Here is a 5,156-nt window from a genome sequence, read left to right as displayed (position 1 = left end):
GGCCTGGGCCTGGGCCTAGGCCCTAGGCCTGGGCCTAGGCCTAGGCCTGGGCCTGGGCCTGGGCCCTGGGCCCTGGGCCTGGGCCTACCTAGGCCCTGGGCCCTGGGCCTGGGCCCTGGGCCTGGGCCTGGGCCCTGGGCCTAGGCCCTGGGCCACTAGGCCTAGGCCCTGGGCCTAGGCCCTGAGCCCTGGGCCTAGGCCCTAGGCCTGGGCCCTGGGCCTGGGCCCTGGGCCTAGGCCTGGGCCTGGGCCTGGGCCTGGGCCTGGGCCTGGGCCTGGGCCCTGGGCCTAGGCCCTGGGCCCTAGGCCTGGGCCTGGGCCTAGGCCCTGGGCCCTGGGCCCTGGGCCTGGGCCTGGGCCTAGGCCTGGGCCCTGGGCCTGGGCCTGGGCCCTAGGCCTGGGCCCTGGGCCTGGGCCTGGGCCTGGGCCTGGGCCCTGGCCTAGGCCCTGGGCCTGGGCCTGGGCCCTGGGCCTGGGCCTAGGCCTAGGCCTAGGCCTGGGCCTAGGCCTGGGCCCTGGGCCTGGGCCTGGGCCTGGGCCTGGGCCTGGGCCTGGGCCTGGGCCTAGGCCTAGGCCTGGGCCTGGGCCTGAGGCCTAGGCCTAGGCCTAGGCCTAGGCCCTGGGCCTGGGCCCTGGGCCCTGGGCCCTGGGCCCTAGGCCTAGGCCCTGGGCCCTGGGCCTAGGCCCTGGGCCTGGGCCTAGGCCCTGGGCCTGGGCCTAGGCCTAGGCCTAGGCCTGGGCCTGGGCCAGGCCTGGGCCCTGGGCCTGGGCCCTGGGCCTGGGCCTGGGCCCTAGGCCTAGGCCTAGGCCTAGGCCCTAGGCCCTAGGCCTAGGCCTAGGCCTAGGCCTGGGCCCTGGGCCCTAGGCCTAGGCCTAGGCCTGGGCCCTGGGCCTGGGCCCTAGGCCCTAGGCCCTGGGCCTGGCCCTGGGCCCTGGGCCCTAGGCCCTAGGCCCTGGGCCTAGGCCTGGGCCTGGCCTAGGCCTAGGCCTAGGCCTGGGCCTAGGCCCTAGGCCCTAGGCCTAGGCCCTAGGCCCTAGGCCTAGGCCCTAGGCCTAGGCCTGGGCCTGGGCCTGAGGCCTGGGCCTAGGCCTGGGCCCTAGGCCTGGGCCTGGGCCTGGGCCTGGGCCCTGGGCCCTGGGCCTGGGCCTAGGCCTAGGCCCTGGGCCCTAGGGCCTGGGCCCTGGGCCTAGGCCTAGGCCTAGGCCTGGGCCCTGGGCCTGGGCCTGGGCCCTGGGCCTAGGCCCTGGGCCCTAGGCCTAGGCCTAGGCCCTAGGCCTAGGCCTAGGCCTGGGCCTAGGCCTGGGCCTAGGCCTGGGCCCTGGGCCTAGGCCTGGGCCTGGGCCTGGGCCTGGGCCTGGGCCCTGGGCCCTGGGCCTGGGCCCTGGGCCTGGGCCCTGGGCCCTGGGCCCTGGGCCTAGGCCTGGGCCTGGGCCTGGGCCTGGGCCTGGCCTGGGCCTGGGCCTAGGCCTGGGCCTGGGCCCTGGGCCTGGGCCCTAGGCCCTGGGCCCTGGGCCTGGGCCTGGGCCTGGGCCATGGGCCCTAGGCCTAGGCCCTGGGCCTAGGCCTAGGCCTGGGCCCTGGGCCTAGGCCCTGGGCCTAGGCCTAGGCCCTGGGCCTAGGCCTGGGCCTAGGCCTAGGCCTAGGCCTAGGCCTGGGCCTAGGCCCTGGGCCTGGGCCTGGGCCTGGGCCTGGGCCTGGGCCCTGGGCCCTGGGCCTAGGCCCTGGGCCACTGGGCCCTGGGCCACTGGGCCTGGGCCCTAGGCCCTGGGCCTGGGCCTGGGCCCTGAGCCCTAGGCCACTGGGCCCTGGGCCTGGGCCCTGGGCCTAGGCCTGGGCCTGGGCCCTAGGCCTGGGCCTAGGCCTGGGCCTAGGCCCTGGGCCTGGCCCTGGCCTAGGCCCTGGGCCCTGGGCCTGGGCCCTGGGCCTGGGCCTGGGCCTGGCCTGGGCCTGGGCCTGGGCCTAGGCCTAGGCCTAGGCCTAGGCCCTGGGCCTGGGCCTGGGCCTGGGCCTGGGCCTGGGCCTGGGCCTGGGCCCTGGGCCTGGGCCTGGGCCTGGGCCTAGGCCCTGGGCCTGGGCCTGGCCAGGCCTGGGCCTAGGCCTGGGCCTAGGCCCTGGGCCTGGGCCTAGGCCTGGGCCTGGGCCTAGGCCTAGGCCTGGCCCTAGGCCTAGGCCTAGGCCTAGGCCTAGGCCCTAGGCCTGGCCTGGGCCCTGGGCCTGGGCCCTGGGCCCTGGGCCTGGGCCCTGGGCCTGGGCCTGGGCCTAGGCCTAGGCCTGGGCCTAGGCCTAGGCCCTGGGCCCTGGGCCTAGGCCTGGGCCTGGGCCTGGGCCTAGGCCTAGGCCCTGGGCCTAGGCCCTGGCCCTAGGCCTGGGCCTGGCCTGAGCCTGGGCCTAGGCCTAGGCCTGGGCCCTGGGCCTAGGCCTAGGCCTGGGCCCTGGGCCCTAGGCCTAGGCCTAGGCCTAGGCCTGAGGCCTAGGCCTAGGCCTGGGCCCTGGGCCTAGGCCTAGGCCTGGGCCTGGGCCTAGGCCCTGGGCCTGGGCCTGGGCCTAGGCCCTGGCCACAGGCCTGGGCCCTGGGCCCTAGGCCCTGGCCTAGGCCTAGGCCTGGGCCTGGGCCTGGGCCTGGGCCTGGGCCCTGGGCCTGGGCCCTGGGCCCTGGGCCCTGGGCCTGGGCCCTGGGCCTGGGCCTAGGCCTAGGCCTGGGCCTAGGCCTAGGCCTGGGCCTGGGCCTGGGCCCTGGGCCTGGGCCTGGGCCTGGGCCCTGGGCCACTGGGCCTGCTAGGCCTAGGCCCTAGGCCTAGGCCTAGGCCTGGGCCCTGGGCCCTAGGCCTGGGCCCTAGGCCTAGGCCTAGGCCTAGGCCTGGGCCTAGGCCTAGGCCTGGGCCTAGGCCCCTAGGCCCTGGGCCTAGGCCTAGGCCTGGGCCTGGGCCTGGGCCTGGGCCCTGGGCCTCTGGCCCTGGGCCTGGGCCCTGGGCCTGGGCCTGGGCCTGGGCCTGGGCCCTAGGCCTGGGCCTAGGCCTAGGCCTAGGCCCTGGGCCCTGGGCCTGGGCCCTAGGCCTAGGCCTGGGCCTGGGCCTAGGCCCTAGGCCTAGGCCTGGGCCTGGGCCTAGGCCCTGGGCCTGGGCCCTGGGCCTGGGCCTGGGCCTAGGCCTGGGCCTGGGCCTGGGCCCTGGGCCTGGGCCCTGGGCCTGGCCTGGGCCTGGGCCTGGGCCTGGGCCTGGGCCTGGGCCTAGGCCCTGGGCCTGGGCCCTGGGCCTGGGCCTGGGCCTGGGCCTGGGCCTGGGCCCTGGGCCCTGGGCCTGGGCCTGGGCCTAGGCCCTGGGCCCTGGGCCTAGGCCTGGGCCTGGGCCTAGGCCCTAGGCCTGGGCCCTAGGCCTAGGCCTGGGCCTAGGCCTAGGCCTGGGCCTAGGCCCTAGGCCCTGGGCCTGGGCCTGGGCCTAGGCCCTGGGCCTGGGCCTAGGCCTAGGCCCTGGGCCTAGGCCCTAGGCCTGGGCCTAGGCCTAGGCCTGGGCCTAGGCCCTGGGCCCCTGGGCCTAGGCCTAGGCCCTGGGCCTGGGCCTGGGCCTAGGCCTAGGCCTAGGCCTAGGCCTGGCCTAGGCCCTAGGCCCTGGGCCTAGGCCTAGGCCTGGGCCCTGGGCCTAGGCCTAGGCCTGGGCCTGGGCCTGGGCCTGGGCCTGGGCCCTGGGCCTAGGCCCTGGGCCTAGGCCCTGGGCCTGGGCCCTGGGCCCTGGGCCTAGGCCCTGGGCCTGGCCTGGGCCTGGGCCTGGGCCTGAGGCCCTGGGCCTGGGCCTAGGCCTAGGCCCTGGGCCTGGGCCCTGGGCCTGGGCCCTGGGCCTGGGCCTGGGCCTAGGCCTAGGCCCTAGGCCTAGGCCTAGGCCTGGGCCTGGGCCCTGGGCCTGGGCCCTGGGCCTGGGCCCTGGGCCTGGGCCTAGGCCTAGGCCCTGGGCCTAGGCCTAGGCCTGGGCCTGGGCCTGGCCTGGGCCCTGGGCCTAGGCCTAGGCCCTAGGCCCTAGGCCTGGGCCTAGGCCTGGGCCCTAGGCCTAGGCCTAGCCTGCCTAGGCCTAGGCCCTGGGCCCTGGGCCTGGGCCCTGGGCCCTGGGCCTAGGCCCTGGGCCTAGGCCTAGGCCTGGGCCTAGGCCTAGGCCTGGGCCTAGGCCCTAGGCCCTGAGGCCTAGGCCTAGGCCTGGGCCTAGGCCCTGGGCCTGGGCCTGGGCCTGGGCCTAGGCCTAGGCCTGGGCCCTAGGCCTGGGCCCTGGGCCTGGGCCTGGGCCTAGGCCTAGGCCTGGGCCTGGGCCTGGGCCTGGGCCTGGGCCCTGGGCCTAGGCCTAGGCCTGGGCCCTGGGCCTAGGCCCTGGGCCTGGGCCTGGGCCCTGGGCCTGGGCCTGGGCCTGGGCCTAGGCCTGGGCCCTGGGCCTAGGGCCTGGGCCTGGGCCCTAGGCCCTGGCCCTAGGCCTGGGCCTGGGCCTGGGCCTAGGCCTGGGCCTGGGCCCTGGGCCTAGGCCTGGGCCTGGGCCTGGGCCAGGCCCTGGCCTGGGCCTAGGCCTGGGCCTGGGCCCTAGGCCCTGGGCCTAGGCCTGGGCCCTGGGCCTGGGCCTGGGCCTGGGCCTGGGCCTGGGCCTAGGCCCTGGGCCTAGGCCTGGGCCCTGGGCCTAGGCCCTGGGCCTGGGCCTGGGCCTGGGCCTGGGCCTAGGCCTGGGCCTAGGCCTAGGCCTAGGCCCTGGCCTGGGCCTAGGGCCTGGGCCTGGGCCTGGGCCTAGGCCTGGGCCTAGGCCTAGGCCTGGGCCTGGCCTGGGCCTAGGCCTGGGCCCTGAGGCCCTGGGCCTGGGCCCTAGGCCCTGGGCCTGGGCCTGGGCCTGGGCCTGGGCCCTGGGCCTGGGCCTAGGCCTAGGCCTAGGCCTGGGCCTAGGCCTAGGCCTGGGCCTAGGCCTAGGCCACTGGCCAGGCCCTAGGCCCTAGGCCTAGGCCCTAGGCCTGGGCCTGGGCCCTGGGCCCTAGGCCCTAGGCCTGGGCCTGGGCCCTGGGCCTGGGCCTGGGCCTGGGCCTGGGCCTGGGCCTAGGCCCTGGGCCTGGGCCTGGGCCCTGGGCCTAGGCCTAGGCCTAGGCCTGGGCCCTAGGCCTGGGCCTAGGCCTGGGCCTGGGCCCTAGGCCCTAGGCCTGG

Source organism: Syzygium oleosum, unplaced genomic scaffold, assembly GCF_021117445.2.
Source record: "Syzygium oleosum isolate NSW1041296 unplaced genomic scaffold, Sole_v2.1 Sole_v2.31, whole genome shotgun sequence".
In the NCBI taxonomy this organism is placed as follows: domain Eukaryota; kingdom Viridiplantae; phylum Streptophyta; class Magnoliopsida; order Myrtales; family Myrtaceae; genus Syzygium; species Syzygium oleosum.
This window is presented reverse-complemented; position numbering follows the sequence as displayed.